General features: G+C 41.0%; 1 non-coding gene and 1 pseudogene across 1 annotated transcript; both read right to left on the bottom strand.

Moving 5' to 3' along the window:
- Positions 1–2,559: 2,559 nt before the first annotated feature.
- Positions 2,560–17,709, bottom strand: LOC127209842 (peptidyl-prolyl cis-trans isomerase A-like; annotated as a pseudogene).
- Positions 11,751–11,879, bottom strand: LOC127210352 (small nucleolar RNA SNORA17). The gene has a single exon (XR_007833272.1). It is a non-coding gene; the product is annotated as a small nucleolar RNA SNORA17 (small nucleolar RNA).
- Positions 17,710–25,926: the final 8,217 nt, after the last annotated feature.

The following is a 25,926-nucleotide window of genomic DNA, read 5'->3' as shown; positions in this document are numbered from 1 at the left end:
CACTTATCATTGGATCGCAGGACTGCTACGAGGAGTGACACTTGCTTTGGGTCACTCTGCCCAGCCGCAAGCCACTCCCAGGGCGCGGACCCTGATCAGAAGAGCCTGTGGCAGGAGGGAGGAGCGGCCCGGGGGGGGGGGAGGGGGGGGGGAAGGGGTGGAGGGCCAGGGGGACCGGACTCCAGGCAGCTGCTACCCTACTCCTCACCTGCCAGGCCCTGGAAGGACTGCGCCACCAAGTCCTCAGGCGCCCAGGCATCCTGCCTGGAAAATTTCGCTTCAACTTGTGGGTGCTGGTAAACTGACAGATAGCCGCCTAAGTGAGGCCAGTTTCTAGAACAGACCAGCGAAATAATGATGTTTGGGCATGTGGACGCCTAGCTAGGTGCTCAGATAGTTACCAAAGGGGGTTGTAGGAGGCCGCTTTCTGGCCTGAAGGGGCCAGCCAGAATGGGCAAATTGCATTTTACATTGTGAATCCACTGACAACTAGAGTTAGGCATGGCGGTTCTTTGCTTGGAGAAGATTCTCTTTTTGTGCGTGTTAAATTATTTGGTGATTTTAAGAGTAAAGTTTACTGCTATCCGCTCCCAAGAGTCCTTCTCTTCAGTCTTTCCCATCACATCCCGCCTAACAATGTTTTCTTTTGTGGTGGCAATTCTAGATTTAGCATATAGTAGAGTTTAAAGTGGTTGCCAAAACCACTGAAAAGGATCCTAGTGATAGAACAAACATCCCGCAGTTAACTGCTGGCAAATCAAAAAGGATACATGTTTCTGAGATTACCCCTTCCCCATTATATACATAATTAGTGAACACTATACTTGCACCACACAACCATATTAAATAAAATTATCGTGATAATCATAATCGTGATAAGAACACTGACGTGTAGAAATTCAACCCAAATTAAGTCCACCTGGTTTTTCAATGATCTCCCTTAGACTGGATTAAATAACAAGACAATCTCCCTGAAACAGCTGCTGCATCAATTCAGAAAAAAACTTCATTTCACTGGCATTCAAAAGTGCATAAGAAACGGTAGTCAGGCTTATATGGAACTTTGAGTCACTGAAATGTTCTATTCAGGTGAGTCACTTTATTTTGCTGTAGTGTTTTAAAAAATTCTTTTAAAAATATTTGTATGGTGGGCTAGAATGGAATCTTAACTTCCTCATTATCCTTAGCTCCTCCCATAGAAATTAACTTTATATTCTCAATCAGAATAAGGGAGTTTAAGCAAGTTTGTGACCCTGGGTTCAACATCCTCTACCAGCTTCCAATAAATAAAGTAATGAGACTAATAGGAGGAATTACGATTCCTATATCGTAACTGAGATGCCGAGATCCCTCATAAAAATGAACTAGCTGTTGGTGAAGATTAGTGGACGTTACTGAAGACTCAAAAGAAGTCAACCCCATTCCTCACCCCTGGGAGCCATGGAGAAAGTGCCACTTTGGATATCCAACAACACCTCTGTCATCTTCAACAGTTTTTCAGGGCTTGAAGTCAGGCCAGGAGGAGGAATCGTTCTACATAGATTTCAGTAACAGAAGTTTGCAGGTTTAGCATCTTTAGAGGCCACATTTTTATTACTTCTCTAAAACATCCATTGCTCACACTTATGACATTTGTGAAGTATTTTCATCTCTTTGCTACATCAAGGTTACTATTATTAACTGAGTTGCTGAGTGTTCACTGTTATCTCAAACTGTCTAGCACAGGAAGGCAGGAAGAATCATGTCTGAAGCCTCACAATGACAGGATTTATCTCTGCCTGGCCTCTAATTTGACAGGCATAAACACGCATGCACAAATGCAAGCTCTTTGGTCAGCAGCCAGTGCCAGACACCAGGTTTTCGTGAGCCTGGAAGAATAACTTTTATTCTCAGGAACAGACAGTCTTTGATCCCCCTTTTGACAGGAAAACAGTTTGAAGGCTGTACACAATTTACCAGAAACTTACTCTTCACAGAACCACATAGGTTTCAGCTCTAATTTTTATCTATCTTTTAAAAGATTTCAAGGAACTTTGGGTGAAGAAAGTCAGGCAGAAGGAGTTGAGGGGAAATTTTTTGTTTTGTTTTTGTTTTTGTTTGTTTGTTTTGAAAAGAACGGTCTATCCTGGTTGAAATAGCCAAAATAGCATCCCAGTAAGGCCTCTTCTGGAGTCTCCATCTGCTCAGAAGTTCATAAAATCCAGCACACACTTCAAAGACATTCACTTTTTTTGACATTCACTTTTAAAACTACAAAGTTTTCTGTGATTAGATTTTGGTTCTAGGAAAGATACTTCGAGAGAGAGAGAGAGAGAGAGAGAGAGAGAGAGAGAGAGAGAGAGAGAGAGAGAGAGAGATATTCAGTTTTTCCTATTCACTTTTTATGCATAATCATAATCTTAATTCTGCAATCCAGCTAAACTTGGAGGGGAATGAGGACAATATGGAATCCAAAGAACTTCAGTGAGAGTAGAGATTACAGGGGAGATGGGGTGGGGCCGATCTTCTGACCTACAGAAGGAATGGTCTGGTGGGTAAGATGCCCTCAAGTCAAAAGGATTAGAGTTGTCCACAGTTGGAAATGGTGATCTTTTTGCTGGCCTTGCCATCCCTGGACCCAAAGCACTCCATGGCTTCCATGATGCTCATGCCTTCTTTTACCTTCTCAAAGACCATATGCTTGCCAGCCAGCCACTCAGTCTTGGCAGTGCAGATAAACAACAACAACAAACTGGGAATCATTTGTGTTTGGTCCAGGATTTGCCATGGACAAGATGCCAGGACCTGTGTGCTTCAGGACGAAGTTCTCATCCTCAAATTTCTCCCCATAGATGGACCTGCCGCCAGTGCCATTGTGGTGTGTGAAGTCACCACCTTGGCACATGAATCCTGGAATAATTCTGTGAAAGGAGGGACCCTTATATCCAAATCCTTTCTCTCCAGTGCTGAGAGCACAAAAGTTTTCTGCTGTCTTTGGAACGTTGTCTGCAAACAGCTCGAAGGAGAAGCAGCCCAAGGGCAAGTGGCGACAGGTGACAGCGGCGTCTTCCTAGGAAGGTTCTTGATCACCATTGCCTCTGCATCACAGTCCCCTTGATTCCTCAGTCACTGACTGGTTAATACTGCAAATCTTGCTTCTGTTCTCAGATCCAGACTGAAATCTTCACCAAGTCTCTTGAAAAGTAAGTCTCAACAAGTCACCACACCAACCAAACCCAGAAGCCTGATTCCCCGAGTCTCTAAATTCCATTAACACTCATTAATTTTATCCAGCAGTAAATTCCATTAACACCCGTGTTAGCCTAATCTCACCTTCTCAACCAGTGCACCCACATTTATTGACTACCTGGGCACTTGCTCGATACTTCCTCTTTAGAGTATTCTTGGCAATTAATATTACAGTAAGAGAATATATTTGAAGCATATTTAGAACTTTATTTATTCACAGATATGTAAAAAAAATTGGTTGTATAGTTATCTATAAGATACACATGAGTATCATCTCCTGTTATGATGGTTAGAAAAAATGAGGCAGCAGTCTAATCTATTTTCATTGATTTTTGTTTTGCTTTGTTTTGTTTTGGTTTGGTTTGGTTTTTTGAAACAGAGTTTCTCTGTGTTGCCTTGGCTGTCCTGGGCTTGCTTTGTACACCAGGCTGGCCTCAAACTTATAGCGATCCGCCTGACTCTTCCTCCCGAGTGCTGGGATTAAAGGCATGCGCCACCACACCCGGCCTTTTATTGTTTTCTTAAATGAAGCTTATCAGTTTGGGGAGTGGGAGGCTGGATCAGAAAGCCACGGTGTTGGTGACTCCTAGATTATAGGCATGTTGAGAAGTAGCTGTGCTGTCTGGCTTTACATCAACTGGACACAAACTAGAGTCATCTGAGAGCACAGTCCCTCAATTGAGAAATGCCTCCAGGAGATCAGGCTGTAGGCAAGCCTGTAGGGCGTTTTCATAATTAGTGATTAATGGGAGAGGGCCCAGCCCGCTGTGGATGGGGCCATCCCTGGGCTGGTGGTCCTGGACCTTATACCAAACAGGCTGAGAAAGCTTTAAGGATCCAGCCAATAAGCAACACTCCTCCATAGCCTCTGCATCAGCTCCAGCGTCAGGTTCGTGACCTGTTTTGAGTTTTGTCCTGACTTCCTTCAGTAATGGACTAAGATATGGAAGTGTTAGCAAAATAAATAAGCCCTTTCCTCCTCAGCTTGCCTTTGGTGATGGTGTTTCATCACAGCAGTAGAAACCCTAGCTAGGAAAGTGGCAGAAATATTCACTGTGAGAGAAGAACACGCATGCATCAAACATGATGTTGTGGACACGTGTAAAAGAAAAGTGGTACGAGAGAAAGACCTTGCTTTAGGGAACACAGAAAATAAACAGTGCTTCGAAATTCATGCAGAAACCATCCTGGCCCTCAAAAGCTACGTTTTCAGTTGTTCTGGAATTGATTGCATAGAATGAAAGACAACCTCCACGACCTAAGGATGCTTCACTCTGTGAAAACACTGAGAAAACTGTAAATGGGTGAGAACTGGTCACGACCCCATGAAGCACTCCAGGATTCCTGTGCGTCTATTAACGTGTCTGGCCACTAGATGGCAGGAGCATACTAACAGTATCAGTCTCTAGGCATTTTCTTTGCAGATTAAATAGTGTGAAACATTAACTTAACCAATGCAATTATAAATTATGACTTAATGATCAATTACACATAATTATAACCGCTTTTAATTACAAAATTTCACGTTATAATTTAGTGGCTAATGAATAAAAATATTAACCTTACCTAGAAATTAGAAAGGCAAAAAATAATCTTTCAATACAGGAAATCACCTGGATTCTCCTTCCACTTCATGAAGTAAGAGTAATATCTGAAAAATTTTCATTTAAATAATTATTCTTGTCTGTACTGATCCCCTCTCTTGCCTGTAAATGTGAGAAAGCACAGCTCATTAACCCCAAAGGTGATCAAATGGCCCCCTTTAGGAATCAGCATCTCCAGCATGGATAGTTTAAAAATAAGTTTTCAATTTAATTTGTTAGTTGGAATACAGAATAATGGGTTTCACTATGACATTTCCCACCACACACACTGTACTTCGTTACACATTTGCTTCCCTTATCTCACCTCCTATCATTCCTTCTCATCCTCTCATGATTTTTCTTCCCTCCAGATAGTCCCTCTTTGTAATAAGAGCATGTGTGCATATACATGTTATGAAATAAAGACTCCAAGTAGGAAAGAAAATATAACACAGATTTTTTTTAAAGAGGTAAAACAATGGCACAAGTTCAATGGAAGAATCTGCAGTCTGTGAGTGACCAAAGGTCAGCCTACTGGCCAAAGGCAACAGAACCCTGTGGTGTGGTGGCAAGTGTCCCTGCGATGGCAAGGGTGGCAGTGGTGTTCTAGGCAGGCCTTCCCTTTTGGTGCCAGCATCTTGGCCATGTGCCAGTGTCCTTTCTGTAAGCTCAAGCTGCATGTGCTGTCTTCCAGCTGATTCTGCAGGTTCCTGTATACCTAGATATCTCTCTCTCTCTCTCTCTCTCTCTCTCTCTCTCTCTCTCTCTCTCTCTCTCTCTCTTTCTCTCTCTGTGTATATGTGTGTGTGTGTGTGTGTGTGTGTGTGTCTGTAAACATTCAGAGTTTATTTATGTTTACAGCTCTGTAACTGTCAGCATTTTAATTTCATTCTGCATCCCATTTATTAAAGGCTGTGTTAACAGTATTGAGATCTGGGGTGAGTATTTCCAAATTCTTGGCCTTTTATTCAAAGACCTGAAAACAAGGGCTCACGTTGTTTTGCAAAATTAGCCAGATAACTTTATTCCATGTGAAGCAAAGTACAGATTAAAGCGGTACACGGGCTTGGTTAAAATGGCTCAGTGGGTAACAGTGCTTTTCTACAAGCCTAAAAGCCCAAGTTCAGTTCTCAGAACCCACATGGTAGAAGCAGAGAACTGGCTCCCTCAGTGGTCCTCTGTTCTACACACACATTCTAACTTATGCACTTGTGTGTGAACACATACATATGTTTAAAATTTTTTAAAATAGGGATACGCTTTCAAGATTACCAAGGAGCCACGTGAGTGAAGGTATTCAAGGCCCCTGGGATACAGTCTTTTTATATGATATAAAGAAATATCTGGCTACTAAGGGGCATAATTTGGGTCGTTCCTCACTTTGATTGATAGATTAGGTAGATTAGAAAGATATATTATTTTTTACTACTGTACATGTCCCTTCCCACAATGTACTTGATTTTAATCATGTGCATATTCAATTATGCATAGGCATAAGGTGCTAAATAGTGTATTCTTGCAAAAAGTCCATTTGAAGGACACAGTTTTCCTTAACGAGAATGGACCCCAAACCAGTTCAGGCCCAATCAGCCTTTCCATTCTTCTTTCTTTAGTACATTGGAAATATATTTGTCTAAGTCTGATTATTGTAAGGAGGAGAGAAGCATATACTATTGTTCAGAAAAGGTTATATGTGGGGCTCAGTGAAGATCAGTGTTGAAAGTGGGTTCTCAGGTTGCTAGGCAACCTCATGGTTTGGAAAGGTGTGTGAGCATGTGTTTGTGTGTGTGTGTGTGTGTGTGTGTGTTAGTACATACAGGTAAAATTTATTTTTACCAAACACATCATTATAAAATGAAGATGTGCATAACATATACTTCAGTGCTGCTTCAGAACCATTCAGCTGAGAGACTGAGACACTCTGAGAAATAAGGATGAGGAAAGGAGGGACCAAGCCCATCCAGTTATATTCTCTGGTTCTGTAATACCCACTAGGCAGTCACCAACCATGTGTACTTATTCAAATTTTAAAAACCCTAAATTTAAATAAGATAAAATTCTCCCCCCCCCCCAAATATGGAGAGATGGCCAGTGGTTAAGAGTGCTGATTGTTCTTCCAGAGGACCTGGGTTCAATTCCCAGCAGCCACAGGTCAGTTCACAACTGTCTGTAACTCCAACTGACCCCCTCATAGAGACATACATGCAAGAAAAAAAAACCATTGCACATAAAATAAAATAAAATTCTCAGTTCCACAGTTAAGGAAGCCATCCTCCAGTGTTCAATAGCTTCACATGGGCAGCAATTCTATTGGACAGTACAGATGTAGGACAATTCCTTCACCACAGGCAATAATGTTGGACAGAAGGTGACATTTTATATTTTCTAAATATTCATGAGGCCAGCTTTATTTTTGTACTTGTAAGAAAGAAAAGGACTCCCTATCTAATCTTTACTGTTATACAGGGGGACAATGCAAAGTAATGGGGAGTTGACATTTTTAGGTCTGTATTAGGAACTTTTTCTTTTATTTGAAGATGAGTCTAAAGACTGAAGACCAGTTGGGGGACAATAGAGATGACATAGTCTTGGAACACAGACTTGTGTACAAATAATTACTTTGAAAATGTGTGTGAGAAACTTCTAAGAATCAAACAGCTACAGGAACTTTTAAAGGTAAACATTGGGTTTAAATGCCAAGCCAACAGTGCTGAGAGACACAGTCTCATTTCTGGGTAGCATGAGCCTTGGGGCACAGAATGGCCTACTTCCTCATCCAGGGACATCAGAATTCATTCTGTTTGGCTACTTAATGAGTTTGTCATAGAAGCATCTGAAAAAACAACTGGTTGAGTTTGGTGGCTTGTGGGTTCCCAAGCCAGATGACGGCCAGTAGAGAGTTGCCTATATTCCAGACTCCTCTCAGAGAGCATGGCAGGGGTGGTGCCGCTTCCTATCCTACCCAGATCAGGCCTGGGCCAACTCAACTCCATAGAGACAAAAGCCTTCTCGCATTAGAGTCAGTGAAGCTTGCTTCTGTGAACCCCCCAACTTCCCTCCTCCCCACCCTGCTTTGGCATTTGTTAACATTTGCCCATCTTCAATCAGGTCCTTATATGCAAATTAGGTGCATTTCCTCTCTTGTCCCTTTTTCTCCCCTACCCCTTGACTTGAACTATATAAGCTAGACCCATGATTTTAATAAAAAAGCTGCCCTCCACTTACCAGTTTTATTTTGGGACCCTGACCCTCAGCTCCTCTGCATCCTGAGACCTTCAGTGCGAGCAGATAGGGAGGCCACAGTGGCTCTGGAGTTGCAGGCTAGATTAGGGATACTGAGTTTATTTTATGGTAGATGTGGAAGGATGTGGGGTTACTGTGTAAACCCACTTGACTCTGGCTCAAGACACTTTCTCTTGGAAAAGGAAGGAAGTGAGGAAAGAAAAGAAAAACAACCAAAGTTCTCTCTATTAACTTTGAAAAAGTGTTTCATTTGAGTGAATATTTCCAAATATAGTCCAAGACCTAGATTGAACTTGAAGGCAAAGATCCTAATAGAAGTTATAATTGTGGAATTGGAGAGAACCTGAGCAGAGGTTTCTTCTGCCTCCTCACCCAGGCTTCTGAAAAGGGCAGGTAAATAAAGAATATTTAATGATGACATTTAACAAAAAAGCATGTTGACTTTGGATTGATGGTAAAAATAAGATGGTTTTCAGGGGTTCTCCCATCAGTTAGAATTTATGCCATGTAAATGACATCCTACAGCTTGGAGTTCTTGAGCCTGTAATTGGTTTCAACTGTTTACTTAGACATTCCATATTTTAAATAACTTTGTATTATTTTACTGGCTGATAAAGCCTTTCTGCCTTCTTATATTCCATCCAGTGTTTAATAACAGGTTATGCTATAAAATATTGCATTGGCAGTGGACAATCAAAGCCATGTATATATGGTATATGAGACATCATGGGTTTGAGGCTTTTTCAAGCATGCAGGCAGTGTAAGTGTTGAAGGCTCAGGAATGTTTAGAGATTTTGGATTTTGTGCATTGAACAAAATAATAATACATTTTCATTACCTTTGGTTTCCCCCCTGAATTCATTAAAATAATAAAGATTCAGTGAGAGATCATACCTTAAAAAATAAGGTGTGGAGTGAAGGAGGAAGACATCCCACTCTGACCTTTGGCCTCCACAACATTCCCCCATGGGCTCTTATAGGTGTACACATATATGTATTTACTCATAGATACAATACACACCAAAAAGGAAGGAAGGAAGGAAGAAGGGATGGAGGGAAGAAAGAGAAAAGATGTATAGCTGAATACTAAAACACAGCAGTATTTTTACTAAGATGATTACTTATTGTCTATGGCCTGGCTGAGCACTGCAGGTCACTCAGCACACCTGGTGTCTTTGCACATTAACTGGTTACGCCTTTCTTGGGTTTTGTGATAAACAAATATATTCTCTTCCCTTTTGAGGTTGAGGTGGAGATGGCTGGAAGTTTAGGAAGACATTATTAACTTCAAGATAACCACTGTTAGACTAAAGAATGCTGCCGAAGTTCCATCTTAGATAGATAGTGATTGGTGAGATTATTTTTTTTACCATAATGTTCCATTGTATAGAAAAATTATGTCAATGATATAATGGATCATTCTCATTTTAGAGGAACATAAATCTGTTTCTAGAGATATTGAAGAGAAGGCAAAGTATTGTCTTATTTGTCCTGCAACATCATATTTCAGACTAGATATTTAGGATAAACCAAAGTATCAGCATTAGAGTTTGGTTTTCCACCAAGTGTTGCTGTGAGGAGATCTGAGCCTGACTAAGGAATCAGCCATAGTGAAGGGCAAACACACACTGTGAAGCAAACAAGAAAAAAAGCATTCCAGTTTATGTTTTTTATTTGAATAGAGATGTTTATAGGGGTAGTCACTTGTATGTATATCATTAAAAGTGTCCTATTTATATTCTAAACTAAAATAAAACTTGGCATAAAATACACATTTCCAAGATTGGGAATCACTTTGAATCACTATGAACTAAAAGAGACATTTTGTGTCTAAAAGTAAAATTGTTCATAACTCACGTGATATCTGGGCATATTTCTATGAACATTTTGATGCCAACATATGTTTCTTAAAACTTGCTGATGTCCATTTTGAGGATAAAGGTGTAAATTATATGCAATGGCTTTGGAATCTTCTATAAGTAGAGCGCCTCCAGCTCTTTTGAATAATCCTCTGTGTTGGATATTTCCATTTGCTCATCCAGATCTACTCTGTGCCCTGATTCATATTATAGGAGGCTCATCTCCAATTCATCTCAGTGGACTTCTTTCCATTCTGGATTCTAGTTGACTCATTCATTAGGAGGAAGATTAGAGGGTCAGAAAATAGCCTAGGAGTGTCTGTTCCATCTCCTTTAGCTTGACACAAAAGATCATAGCTTATGGGAGATAATGGCCATGACTGCCTTTGCATGGACACTAATTACTGTACTACTTTTCTTTTTAATTTAAACAAAATTTAAAAATATTAAAACCTTTTTATTAGTTCTTTGTGACTTTTGCATCATGCACCCCAGTTCCACTCACCTCTCCCTCCATCCACCCTTGCAAACTCCCACCCAACAGAGAAAAACAACCTCATTGTGGAAGCTGTAGTGTGTCACAGCATGTCCCATAGTATTCCCTTTTCCCACACTTCTTTGCTTGCAAATGGTCTTTGCAATGACTTGTTGGTGTGGTACGAGGCCTCTGGCTTGTGTTATTCTATCAATATTGGAACCTCACTGCAAGCTCTCTCCCTAGGATATCCCATTGTTGCTTTGTGTCATGGAGATCCTCTAGTTTTGGATCTGTAGGACTGGCTCCTTCATGCACTCCAGCATCCATGGGGTAGATGTTGGGGAAAGCCAATTCAAATCTCTGGATCTGGGCGTGAGAGGTATCTGAGCTGGTTAACCCACCAGCTGTCCCACTCTCACACCCTTCGGGCCAGATCATCTGCAAACCCCACAAGCAGGGCCAGTTTTACCCTCCTGGCCAGGCGAGGTGCAGGGCCAGCTCTCCTGAGTGCTGCAGCTGGTGAGGGACATGGCCAGTTCTCCTGTCTGCCATAGATGGTGAGGGACCAGGGAGGGGAGGAGGGGGAGTCTCTCCTTCATCCACTGTACCACAGTGAGATGAGCAGTAGGGCCAGCTCTCTAATGCTCCTATACTGGGGCTGGATCATCGACAACTCTAGCACATTTGTGGTCCTCTCTCCTGCAGCTGGCTAGGGGTGGGGTCAGCTCTCCTACTGTCATGCTTCCAGGGCCAGCTCAACCAAGATGACTGGGTGAGGGGTGGGGCCAGTTCTGCACAGTCATAAGACATCAACATGTTCCCCAGTGGCAGCCCAGACTAGGGAAGTCCACCCGGCCTTTGGTAGTGACCAATCCTGCTACTGTAGGGCCAGGACCCCACCATGGTCCCAGGTAGCACCATGGGCTACTCACATCAGGCTGTTCCTCACCATCCTTGAGTCTCCAGTTCTGCCTCTCTTCATTGTGCCCACATCCTTCTGTTTTTTTCTCTTCCAGTTCTCCACCACTCACTTGCTCCTCTTAGCAACACAGGGTCTCAGAGGGTTTGGGGTGATCACAGGAGCGCTACGCCCCGCTGGTGCTTTATGGTCCAGCAGGGGTCATCTTGGGCATAGTCTATCCTGCCCTCCAGGCCTGTATGCCACCAGACTGGTTGTCATCTCAGGCTAGCTCCTTGTCCAGGCCCCACGGAGGTTGTCTCAGGCTCACTCCTTGCCAGACCAGCCTGACTGGCCCCTTGTGAGGGTTATCTGTCTCAGACACACTCCCATCTGCAACCAACAGTCCCAGGCATGGTTCTTCTAGTGGTCTTCTCAGGCTCTCCCCCCCCCCCCCAGGGAATGTTAGGCTACTGGTCATTCAAATGTTCACAGGTCAGAAAAGAGCACAGACGCAGACATATCCTCTCTGCCACCCACTGACCCACATGCCACACAGCAGCCGCACCTACAACGCCTCTAAGGGCAGGTATATCTTTATTTTTATTGCATGAGCATTTTGCCTGCTTGGATGCCTGCTTGTCATATGTACATCTGGTTCCTGTGTAGATGAGAGGAGGACACAAATCCCCTGGAAAAAGAGTTCAGACTGTTGTGAACCACCATGTGGGTGCTGGGAATTGAACTCTGTTCCTTTACAAAAGTAGCCAGTGCTCTTAACCGCTGAGCCATCATCTCTCTAGCCCCCTGTATTAGGTTTCTTGATGTTGTGACAAAATAGCGGGGAAAAAAAACAACTTAAAGGAGGAAGGACTTATTTTGGTTCCTGATTGTAGGGTCTATTCTATTCTATCATGGTGGAGAAGGCATGGTCAATGGTTACAGCCAATCCACTGTTAGGAAGCAAAAAACAAACAAACAAAAACAAAACAATACAAAAAAATACAATCCCCCCCAAAACAAAACAAAAAAACAAACCAACCAAACAAGAAACCATGGTGGTGGTGCTCAGTCTCTTTTCCTTTCTATTCTGCCAGGGGCTCCAGCCCATGGAATGGAGTTGTTCACATTAATGTCTGATTTTCCCCCTCAAGACAATCTAGAACCCTTCTCACAGACATGCCTACATATTGGTGGTCTCCTAGGCAATCCTTGATCCTGTGAGCTTGAGAATCAAAATTAAATATCATCATCACCAAACTAATCCAAGTGTCCATACTCTGTTTGCTTTCTTTAATTAAATTCTTCTCAATTATCAATTCTATTTGTCTTATTTCTGCTTCTTGTATTATCAATATAACAATCCAACCTATTTGTAAATCTAAGCATTAATTTTTGCTACAGAAAAATATATACATTTCTACTGAATTCTTATTTATAAAGTTTATATTTTCTTCATTATTTCTATTACAATAAAAATTTCACAACAGGACTATATGTTGTGGAATAATACATAACAGCTATATAACAGTAAATTTGGAAAGAGATAAAGATTAAAAACTTCATGTCATTTCAAGAACTAGCAGTACCAGTGCTGTTTAACTCTGCTTCTACTTGGTTTCCTTGCAATATTTGGTTAGAGTAGAAATGATAGCACACAGACACAAATTCTTTGACAGTCTTCAGGAAATGGAGGCTCACTGAGATTGTAGGCATATGCCTGTAATTCTAGCTCGCAGAAGGCCAAGGAAGAGAGACTCAGAATGGAAAGGCAACCCAATGGCTATGTGGTAAGACCTTGTCTCAAAAACAAAGCAAAGAAACAAAACCCCAAACAGAAACAACAAAAAACATCTAAACAAAAACCAAGATGTTGATGATGTGTTTTCTAGTGCTGGCTACTTTCTGTTTCTAGAAGGCATTTTTGGCCATATTCTCCAATTGGGCAAGGGACAAACAAGCTTTCTTTGGATTCCTTTAAAAAGGTCCTGACCCCATTAGGGCCTGACCACTACAGCCTAATCAACTCCTGATCTCCAACAGGTTCTACCTCCCAAAACATCACTTTGGATGCTAGGATTTCAGCATAGGCCGTCAACACATTCAGACCACAGAAGTCGGTGTCTCACCTTATCTATCAGAATAAACCAGAATTAATGTAATTTAAGATTAGGAAAAGCCATGTGACTTTCTTCTCTATCTCTCAGCCATGGATCGCCGAGAGCCTGGAAGCCACATCAGGAGCCTATAGCTCGCTGAGTAAGCAGTTCTGCAATTCCTGTTTCAGATGCCAAGGGTTTCATTTGGAAGTGAGTGCAATCTCATGAGCTAAACTAAACTGCTCCAGAATGAGACATTCTAGGAGGTACTTTTTCCTACTGCATCTTGGAATAATTTTTAATGCCTTAGTAGATATTACTGCAGCAAGCATTTGGTTCAGATATGAGGCATTGAGCAATCATCGAAACTCAAAGTAGTTAGTAAGTGATTGCCACTTAGAAGACAGCCAGCCGGGAAAACAGAGGAGAGAAAGGAGACAAAATAAATAAATGAGAGAAAAATGAATATTAGCAAGGGAGAAACACAGCAAAGGTGGCCATATTTTAGTTTACTCTGGACAAATCTCATTTTTAGTATTATTCCAACATAATCCTGAAGAGTCCCTTTTTACTTTCAAAAGTGACTTCATTTGGATGATAAATTATATAATAACCTAGGCTCATGGGAGTGTGTGCATGTGTGTGGATGAGTGTGTGTGTGTGTGTGTGTGTGTGTGTGTGTGTGTGTGTGTACACAAGGTATGCACACATGTGGCAGCCAAGGTCATCATTGGTGTTTTCCTCAGTTGCTCTTCAACATATTATTTTGAGATGAGGCCTCTCACTGAACCTGGGCCTCACTGACTTGGCTAGACTGTCAGGGCAGCCAGCCTTAGGGATCCTCCTCTCCATGGTCTCAGAGGCAGGATTCCAGACCAACTTTTAAAATAGGTTCTGGGGGTGTTGAACTCAACTACTTGTGCTTGCCCAGTGAGCACTTTACCGACTTAGACACCTCCTCAGTCCAACCCAGTGTTCTGCCTTACTACCTCACGTTTCCCAGAGCTTTGTGCCAAATCCATCCCTGCACCTGAGTACAGGCTCAGGCAACTCAACTTCCCACAGAGGCAAGACCTCTAGGAGCCCCTATTCACTCCGGTTCACTTGTCCTGCCCTTGCACTACATTAAGCAATCTATCACAAACAGTGAGAGCCTGCCTGGGCAAACAGGCAAACTTGGGGATGAGTATTGGTTTATAATCACTGATATATGACTTTTGGGGTGTTATTTGACTACTTTAAACTTCAAATACAAAGAATGTAATATGTAATCAATCCCTCAATAGGACTGTTGAGGATTTTGGTGATAGTATGTAGAGAAAATGTCTACCATTAGAGCATATATGTATGCATTGAGATTTTCACACATGTAATATTACAAACACACACACACACACACACACACACACACACACACACACACACAGACTGTCAGATACTATCAGTATTTACTGTCACAGAAGAAAAACTGCCTCCTTAACACTGGAACACCTGAGTTAGGTCATGGATTTTACTATGAAAACCTCAAGAATGGTAACTACATTTACAGTTTTAATATTAGAGCACAAATTAGTTTATGAAATGTGCCAAAGAGTTTAAAGGTCAGACTAAAATAGTATTTCCTGCTTCCCTCTTTTTTCCCTTCCTTCTTTCCTTCCTTTCTTCTTACATTAGATTCATTTAATCTTTCAAAGAAATTTATGTATCTATCAAATGCCAGGTACCTTGTAATGCACAGACTTGAATAATGGTTTTCAGAAGGAACAAAGCTTAATTTTCACTTCTGAAAGGAAAAATCTTAGATTAAACATAAAAAGTATGTGTGGCCATATTAATTAGAGATCTGAGGCCACATTAAAAATATAAGTAATATATATGTATATGGTTTTCATTGGTCAAATTTTATTTTAAATTAGCTTTAAGCAATAAAATTATTTTATGTTATAAAAGAAATTCCATTTAAACTTTTGACTTAATTTCTTTTTTTTAACAAAGAGAAAATAAAAATTTGTGTAACTGTATAATTTGAAAATTTTGATATTCCAGTGAAAACAGCTAACAGAAGACAGCTCACTTCTTTCTTTCTTTTTAATAGGCATTCTTCACCTTTGTTTTTAGGAACAAAAAAATCCTAGTGGATAGAAATAGAAATATTCCTGCATACATGAACTACATATTTTTACAAACACAGCATAAAGTATTCAATAAACTCAAGTGCCTAAAAGCCAGAGACTCCAATAAATAAAGGTGCCAATGTTCATTAAATTTATCATTTCCCCCTCACAGAACAGTATAACAGCAGTATTTACCCAATGAAACTGTTAACTTTTTCTTTTCATTGATTATATCCAATGTCAATAATGAGTATTACTTTACATCTGTAACAACTCATGACTTGTTTGCCTTTTTGTAATACTCAAGGCTGTGAGCACTGACTATGAATAAACTGACTTTATACGAACAGTCTTCTTCCAGAATAATACTATCATTTATTAAGTGTTCACCATGTGCTCCAGTTGCTGTTTTATGAGACTTTCCTGTCCAATTCTCACAGCGTCTTTGGACATGGCTGCTACTGTTACCGTCACATGTGACAATGCTGAGGCTACAAACTGTAAGAACCTGCGTCACTACCCTGTGATTAGTTCTTGGTGATGCCGGAGCTGCAATCTCAGGTCTTTGGGCTACAAAGGTGATCCCTGATTTTTATTTGGGGTTTTTACTTTTCTGGTGCTGAAAATCAAACCCCAGGCCTTCGGCATGCTAGTCATGCACTTACGTGGCTGGTGAATTGAATCCCAGCCCTACTGAGGTGGTTAGTGACACATGGGAAACCCGGACGTCCTCACTGTGCTCCGAAGATGGCTGGGTCAGAGCCAGGCCTGTTTGTGTGTTCTAATTATCCTCCTTTGAAACAGTTACATCTGTTGGATTTTAAACTTGCCCTACTTTCTCACTTCTCACCCAGGATCATTTAATTTTATAATTATGCAAATTTCTGCCTGTCTAAATGATATACTCACTCATTCATTTAGCTGAAAGGTAAAAACCAAATCCATTTAAAAAAAATGCCAGGAACCTAATTGAAAAATTTCATGAATCATCTTAATGGGAAATTGGTACCCGGAAATTTCAAGTTTCTTGAAGTGCTAATTAGCTCCATATTCATCTTGAGTGGAACTCCTCTCTGACAGTCCTTTGTCTAACAGCACTGTGCAGGCTGGGGGAAGCACCGCCAGGAATATCAGACATTTCTTCTGCTGTCCTTAAAGATGATGTGGATATTTATTACTAAACGGTGAGGTGACCAGCGTCTTCCTGGCATTGGATAAAGATGAATTGTCATCATTCTTTGTTGGTCCCTGCAGCTTTCTCTTCCTTTCCCCTTTTCTCCCTACCTGCCTCTCACCACTTCCTCCCATTCCTTATCCCAGCTGATCTGATACAGCCCTTTGCCCACAGCCAACAGTTCTGTTTGTTGAAACCCATTTTTTCAAATTCTATTCTTCATACTAGAAATATCACAGCAACTTGATATTAATTATTTCTTGTGAGTACTTTTCCTTAAGATCTTGCAAAAAATGTCAATACCCACCTCCGAATAGCATAAAATATTAATCTCTCCTTTATGTGCTTAAGACTTAGATCCACTCACATAATGACTCAAACTATCTTTCTTAATTTGTTTCCCGAGTTTTCTACAGTGCATACTGCATCATTGTTTCCTCTACTTATTCTCAAATTCATAATCTTTTAAATTATTATTGTTACACAGTATCATTGTGCGTATGTGTTATACACATACAGTCTACTTAGTCCATTTAGTGTTGCTTGTACGTATATATGTTTAGGCAAAACACTAAGAATGGATACCCTAAGCAGGGCTAAACCCTGTGAAAGACTGATTCCCCCTTTATTAGCAGCAGCTAATACCTGCCTATTGCAGTGTTTCTCACCTCCATCAAGTGGTCCTGGAACATGAACTCAGGTCCTGGGCATGGCAGCAGGTTTTACTTGCTGATCCATCTTTCTTCCCTGCCTGAAATGATATCTGGTGATATTCTGCTATGCCCTTAGAACAGTGCCTAGCCCAATTAGCATGAATTAGCTTCCTCTAAAAGTTGACGACCACAGGTACAGAAACACACAGAGAAACATTGGGTAGGGAACCCCACTAAAGAAGAGAGAAAGGACTGTAGAAGCAAAGGATTGAGAATACCAGGAGGACATGGCCCCACAGAATCAAGCAAGCAGGGCTCACAGAGACCGAAGCAGCACTCACGGTGCCTGCGTATGTCTGCACTAGGCCCTCTGCATGCATGCTGTGGCTCTTTAGCCTGGAATTTTTGTTGGACTCCAAAGAGTGGGAGTAGGGGTGTCCCTGACTCTTTTGCCTGATCTTGGGACCTGTTTCCTCCTGCTGAGTTGCCTTGTCTCACCTTGATATGAGGGTATGTCCAGTCTTATGGCATCTTTCTATGTTCTGAGTTTGGTTGTTATCACTGAGAGGCCTGCTCTTTTCTGAGGGGAAACAGAGGAGCATCAGATCTGAGGCAGAGGGTGGGGAATGGGAGGAGATGAGGCTGTGGTCAGGATGTATCATCTGAGAGAATAAAGAAAAATGAAAACAAAATGCCTATAGCTCTTCATCTAGGGGCAGAGCCTGTGAGACCCTAGGAATGTCAACTGGTGTCATTGAGCAAGCTTGTGTAAATGAACATATGTCTGAGATTTCATGGTGCAGCTTACCTGTCTTATATAGAAGACACTATTTTCCAACATATGCCCTTGTCTTCTGGCTCTTACAATCTTTTCACAGCCACTGTTCCCCCAGCCTTGGGCCACAGATGTATGAGTTGGTGTCGTGCGTCTGTCTGCTGTTCTCCGTGCGTCTGTCTGCTGTTCTCCGTGCGTCTGTCTGCTGTTCTCCGTGCGTCTGTCTGCTGTTCTCCGTGCGTCTGTCTGCTGTTCTCCGTGCGTCTGTCTGCTGTTCTCCGTGCGTCTGTCTGCTGTTCTCCGTGCGTCTGTCTGCTGTTCTCCGTGCGTCTGTCTGCTGTTCTCCGTGCGTCTGTCTGCTGTTCTCTGTATTTTGACTAGTTGTGGTTTTACTATAATGGTTTCCAGGAAAGGAAAAAGGGACCATGGTAGATGTGTGTGCGGTGCGGGGGGAGGAACTCTTAAAAAAAGAGACAGTAAGACACAGGTGCTATGAAGGGGAAAATGTAGGAGGGTATAAATGAGAAAGGGAGTCGGGTGGGCAACATGGCGGGGAGTATACAGCAATAAACTTGTTTAAAAAGAACCATAGACAATTGTACTATTTTATATTTACTTAGAAATACATTTATAGTTTTTATAGATGTGTATACATACATATTTGAATACAGTTTGGGTAAACTTATGCCACTTAGATGGTCACATTACCCCCAAGAGCCAAAAAAAAAAAAAAAAAAAAAAAAGAAACAAACAACAACAACAACAACAAAACCAAAAAAGCAACAGTAATGACAACAACAACAAAACCCAATGGGAACCCTTCTTTTGAGATGTTGGTCAGGGGAGTACAAGAGTCTCAAAACAACAACAACAACAACAACAACAACAACAACAACAACAAACTATAGGAAGTTGAGGGTAAGACTGCTGTTGAAGTTACCACACACTTTGGACACAAGACTTTGAGGACTCAAGCTGGAATGGAGGACTTAGCTTTCGTAGTAGCTGAGGCGCTGTGCAAGCTGCCAAGGGTCAAAAGCAGTGAATAGCATTCTCCCCTTGTAAAGCTATGACACATAACAGTCAGTAACCAGGCAAGACATCTCCAAGCGTATAATAATGGCATATATATTAGGGGTCCCCAGGAGCCCTCTGAGAACTTACTGTGTATACCAGGCTATTCTTCAACTTGTAACAATCCTCTTGCCTCAGCCTCCCAAATATACTGCCACATCTGGCTCCACATTTTGTTGACACATTCAAGTCTATTGGTTACTAACAATCATGATAATATTAGCTGTATGTACCCCATTTTCACACATTATGTGAGGTGCTTTATATGAATTACCTCATCCAATTCCTACATCATAAACAATAAAAACGTTGGCTCTGTTTTTTCCCAGCATGAGCAGACATAGGGAAATAAAATTTCCAATGCTAAGAAATTTTAAAAAATCTACTATGACTAGCATTTCTTAGAATGATGTAATGTGATTACCTTATTATTATAAGGTTTCCATAAAGAACACACACTTTCTTTGGAAGTCAATCTGGAAAACGATATGATTATATGCATGGGTGCTGACGTGCACTTGAGATTACTCAGGAATCATTTTTTTTCCTCCAAATTCCAGAGAACAAAGGATATTTCCTTTAGCACAATAAAGTATTGGTTTAACACCAACAGCCAATTTTTGACTTGAAACAGTGAAAAATCCTATTAAAACAGAAATTCAGAGTCCTGAAAGTCTCCCTCTGCTGAGAGTATCCAGACTCTCTGCTTGGGCAAGAGGCCAGACTTGGACATCAAAATCCCACACTGCAGCACATGTCAAGCACAAAGGTGTCAGTACCGCTTAGAGAAGGTGAAGAGGCACTGAATCATTTGATGAGCTGAACCGATAGAATTTGAAGATATTAAATTAGGTGACAGAGCAGTCTTTGCTATGTGTGTAGGCTTTGATATTTTAAAAATCTACTTTATTTGGGGTTCTTTAATGTCTCTACCTCCCTTCCAAACCATCTGCCCTAGATAGGATAGGAAGGAGGTTAATAGGGTCAGTGGAAGGAGACCTTTTTATACTCAATTCCTTGGGGGTAATTTCACTATTTATTTATTTATTTATTTATAATTTAGTCATATTACATCCCAATTGTTACCCCTCACTCAATCCTCTCGTACCAACTTTCCCTCCCACTTCTGCCCTATTCCCTTCCCCTAGTCCTTTGACAGGGGGTCCTCCTCCCCCACCATCTGACCACAGCCTAGCCAGTCTCAGGATAGCCTGCACCCACTTCCTCAGCCCACAAGGCTGCCCAGCCAAGGGGAAGTGATCAAATCCAGGCACCAGAGTTCTTATCAGAGGCAGTCCCCACTCCCCACCCCCATGTGGAGAATGAAGTGTCCATCTGCTACACCTGAACAGAGAGTCTAGGTTATCTGCATGCATTGTCCTTAGTTGGTGCATCAGTTTGTGCCCCCAGGGTCCAGATCCACTGGCCTTGATGGTTTCCTTGTTCCTGGTCTCCAGAGTTCCTGACCCTTCTGAATCCTCCCATCCCACCATGTTTTCAGAACTCTGCCTGAGTCCTGCTGCAAGCCCCAGCATCTATCCCAATCCCCCACTGGGTGGACTGTCTCAGGGGACATCTATGTTGGACTAATATCCACTTATATAAGTGAGTATATGCCATACCTGTCTTTCTGAGTCTGGGTAACCTCACTCAGGATATTTTCTAGTTTCATCCATTTGCCTGCAAGTTTCATGTTTCCCTTGTTTTTATGGCTGAGTACTATTCCATTGTGTAAATGTACATTTTCTGTATCCATTCTTCAGTTAAGGGACATCTAGGTTGTTCTCAGATTCTAGCTATTGCGAATAAAGCTGCCGTGAACATAGTTGAACAAATGTACTTGTTGTAAGGTGGAACATCTTTTGGGTATATGCCAAGGCGTGGTAGAGCTTGAGGTAAAGCTATTTCCAGTTTTCTGAGAAAGCACCAGGTTGATTTCCAAAGTGGTTGTACAACTTTGCACTTGCACCAGCAATGGAGGCATGTTCCCCTTTCTCCACATCCTCTCCAACCTGTGCTGACACTTGAGTAATTGATCTTAGCCATCCTGATGGGTGTAAGATTTGCATTTCCCTGATGACTAAGAACACTGAGCATTTCTTTAAGTGTTTTTTAGTCATTCGCTATTCCTCTCTTGAGAATTCTGTTTAGCTCTGTACTCCATTTTTAATTGAATTATTTGGTTTGCTGGTGTTTAGTTTCTTGATTCTTTATATATTTTGAATATTAGCCCTCTGTCAGATGTAGAGTTGGTGAAAACCTTTTCCCAGTCTGTAGATTGTGACTTTGGTCTGTTGACAGTGTCCTTTGCCTTACAGAAGCTTTTCAGTTTCATGAGGTCCCATTTATTATTTGTTGATCTTAGAGCCTTAACTGTTAGTGTTCTATTCAGGAAGTTGTCTCCTGTGCCAATGAGTTCAAGGCTCTTTCCCACTTTTTCTTCTAACAGATTTAGTGTTTCTGGTTTTATATAGAGATCTTTAATCCACTCGGACTTTAGTTTTGCACGGGGTGATAAATTTGGATCTATTTGCATTTTCTCCATGCAGGCATCTAATTAGACCAGCATCATTTGTTGAAGATGCTTTTTTTTTTTTTCATTGTATGGTTTTGGCTTCTTTGTCAAAAATCAAACGTCTATGGGTATGTGGGTTCATTTTGGGGTCTTCAATTCAATTTCATTGACCAACCAGCCTATTTATATACCAGTACCATGATGTTCTTTTTACTGTTGCTCTATAATACAGCTTGAGAGCAGGGATAGAGATTCCTATGGAAGGTCTTTTATTGTACAGGGTTGTTCTGGTTTTTTTTGTTGTTGTTGCTGTTTTTTTTTTTTTTTTGTATTTCCATTTGAAATTGAGAATTGACCTTTCAAGGTCTGTAAAGAATTGTGTAGATATTTTTATAGGGATTGGATTGGATTGGATTGAAACTGTAGATTGCTTTTGGTAGGATGGCCATTTTTACTGTTGATCCTCCTGATCCATGAGCATGGGAGATCTTTCCATGTTCTTATATATTCTTCATTTTTTCTTCATAAACTTGAAGGTTTTTTTTTTTTTTTTTTGATATAAGTCTTTCACTTGCTTGGTTAGAGTTATACCAAAATACTTTATATTATTTGTAGCTATTGTGAAGGGTATAATTTTCCAAATTTCTTTCTCAGCCTGTTTGTCTTTTGTATAAAGGATGGCTACCAATTTTTAAAAAATTAATTTTGGATCCAGCCACTTTACTAAAGGCATTATCAACTGTAGGAGTTCTCTGGTGGAATTCTGGGGGTCACTTATGTATACTACCATGTTACCCAACATCCATTCATTCATATTTAAAATCTTGGAGAGATCAAGGATATAAGGCACACACTTAAACATAATAAAAGCTATACATGGTTAGCTGATAGCCAACATCAAATTAAATGGAGAGAAACTCAAAGCTATTCCATTAAAATTAGGGACTAGACAAGGCTGCCCAATCTCTCCATATCTCATCTTCTCTTTCCTCAATTCCTATTATCCTTAGACCTTTGTCTTTTCATGGTGTCCTTGATTCCTTAGATGGTATGTTTCAGAAACTTTTTAGATTTAACATTTTCTTTGATGATTGCATCAAATTCTTCCATTTTATCTCCTACACCTGAGATTCTTTCTCCTCCATCTCTTGTATTCTGTACACGATGCTTACCTCTGCAGTTCCTGTTTCTTCTCTAAATTCTCTCTTTCTAGGATTTCCTCAGTTTGTGCTTTTATTATTGTTTCCATTTGCATCTTTACATCTTGAACCATTTTATTGATTTCTTTCACCTGGTTGTTTGCATTTTCCTGAATTTCTTCTGGTGATCTCATTTCCTCTCTATATACCTACCTCTGTCATAGCCTCTCTAAGGGCATCAATCTGTTTTTGGCTAATCTTTCTGTATTTGTTTATTGAGTTATTCATTTCTTCCATTATCATCTTTGAAAGGAAAGATTTGAGGTCATTTTCTTGTGTTTCAGTTGCATTTGCATGTCTAGGGATGATTGCTTTGGGATAACTGGGTTCTGGAGATGCCATATTACTTTGGCTTTTGTTGTTTGTGTTTTTATGCTGGCCTTTAGCCATCATGCTGTCTCTGGCATTGTGTGGTAGTTTCTGGAATCCTTCACTGGCATTTTAGAGCAGCTTGTAGGTGAGTGGCTATAGGCTGACACCCTGTGCTTGGGGTGGGGGGACAGGGAACCCCTCCATGGATCAGCAAGATGACCTGAGGTCAGACTCAGGAATTTTCTATGGATCAGCCAGGTGACCCGAGGTCAAATCTACATGTGTTCCACACCGTGGTGTCTCCTGTCAGCAGGGAGACCCAGATCCTTGTGTTTTATGGCCCACAGTTTTATGTATTCTTTTGTCTTTAATACTTATGTGAATTTACTAATCTTTTCCTTTCCCTTAGTTACACACAAGTTGCTAGAGGTTAACTTTGTAATTGAGTTTTTATGTAACAGACCAATTACTACAAATATTGTGTATTTTATTGGGCTGTGTATTTCATTTAGAGAAGGCAGCGAGGGGCTGTAGAGATGGCTCAGTGGTTAAGGGTGCTGACTCCTCTGCCAGAGGATCTGGTTTCAAATCCCAGCACCCACATGGCAATTCAAAACTCTTTGTAACTGCAAGATCTGACAATCTCACATAGACATACATGGAGGCAATAAATACCAATGCACATAAATAAAGGCAAATAAATTTTTAAAAAGAGAAGGCAGTGAGGATTCTGTTGGAGAAAGTAAAGGGCTGTTTATTGTTGTGAGGAATGCAACACATACACTGTGCAGGGTACATAAGGAGGATGAGAGGTAAAACGGGTGAAGTGTGATTGATGTTAATTGACTTATTTCCTCTTACTCTGTAATTACAAAGGTGGGCTTTGCAAGGACAATATAGGTGGTAAACTTTAAACCCCTACCCAGATCTAGCCAATGGTCAGAACATTCTCGACAGTTGAGTGGAGAGTGGGATATGACTTTCTCACGTACTCTGGTGCCTCATATTTGACCACATCCCCTGGAGGGGGAGACCTGATGGCACTCAGTGGAAGGATAGCAGGTTACCAAGAAGAGACTTGATACCCTATGAGCATATACAGGGGGAGGAAGTCCCCCTGAGGAACAGTTATAGGGGAGGGAAATAAGGGGAAAATGGGAGGGAGGGAAGAAAGGGAGGATACAAGGGATGGGATAACCATTGAGATGTAACAAGAATAAATTAATAAAAATTTTTTAAAAATTCAAAAAAATATTTAACACACACACACACACACAACAAAGGTGGGCTTTGCAAACATTTCTGTTGCTGAGTAGCTTGGTGTTAAACCTTGCAGGTAGAAGATTCTAGAGAGATTTTCTATTCCTGGTTTTGGTGTTTCTAGAGTCTTTCAGAGTGACCTTAAGTACTATTGCATATTTTTTGTGTGGTCTAGGTTCCTGCAGGTTGTAACATTCTCCAATGCTTCCTTCTACCTGGGATAGTGTATCCTAGATTACAAGACCATACGAAGGATTGTGCCAACCAAGGCCACTATTCCCCACACTTACTCTTGAGCTTCACTGTAGCAAAGACACCCTGCAAGTATTCTAGGCTCTTGCAAAAGAATGCATTCTCTATGGCATAGCTCTAGCAATGCCTAGCTATCAGCAGCTTCCTTGGTTCTTAACGAGTTCTGAGACCACGTTCAGGGCCTCTGATGATTGATGCTCCTTTTAAGGCAAGTATCCTCCCTGGCATCCTGGAGATTCTCAGCAAGTCTCAATTATGCTCCAACTTAGGAGACACCCATGGGACTTCTTCCTGACGCAGCAAACCAAAGCCATGACTTTCTCAAGGAATCTGGATCTCAACTCTAATAGTGGAAGTGTGACCTCAGGAGCCTTGCTTCCATCTTAACAGTGATGGTTGCTGTGATGTTATTTTCATTATGTGGATGAGATTTGGAATCCTCTCACAGACACAGAAAGTGTTTCCAGAGAGGTTTAACTGAGGATGGAAGACACAACCTGAGTGTGCATATCATCCTTCTACAGAATGGGATGCCTGACTAAATAGAATTTTTTTTAAAAAGGAGAAAATCAAAAAGGAAGATAAAATTAAAAAATAAAATTGGGGCAGAGAGCCAGCATTCATCTCTTGCTGCTTCCTGACTGATGAAATGTGACCAGCTGAGTCATGTTTCTGCCACAGCTACCCTCAACACTATGACTTCAGGCCATTGAGTACCTTCAAACTGCAGGCCAGAACAATTATTTTTTGGTCAGGTATCCTGTCACCGTGAAAAGTAACTAATAAAATTGTTCTTAGTAAGACATTCCTTTTTGTGGTTCCCTTCTATTTTCAATCTTAAGAGTGTTCCCGTACTCTTTTGTGATAAGTGAGGAATGTAAATCATTTTCCTGTTTAAACTGTTGTGACTACTGTCTTCTAAGGTTTAAACAAATGCATCTAGTGAGATTCCCTGCCTTGTTGTCTACTTTGTCTGAGGCCAGTATAACCACTTTAATTCCTTATTATAGTGGTTCTTTTCTACCATCTTCTGTGTACACTATGTCTTCATAAGCAAAGCATATCAGCACTAGACAGTAAATAATGTTCATTAAAAATTCAGCATTTAGGGGGTTGAAGAAATGGCTCAGCAGTTAATAGTGCTGAGTGTTATTCCAGAGGACCTGTGTACAATTCTCAGCACCAAATGATGGTTCACAGCCATCTTTAA

The sequence above is a fragment of the Acomys russatus genome, chromosome 27 (assembly GCF_903995435.1).
Source record: "Acomys russatus chromosome 27, mAcoRus1.1, whole genome shotgun sequence".
In the NCBI taxonomy this organism is placed as follows: Eukaryota; Metazoa; Chordata; class Mammalia; order Rodentia; family Muridae; genus Acomys; species Acomys russatus.
The sequence above is the reverse complement of the archived record's forward strand: the minus strand, read 5'-3'. Positions and strand labels throughout refer to the sequence as shown.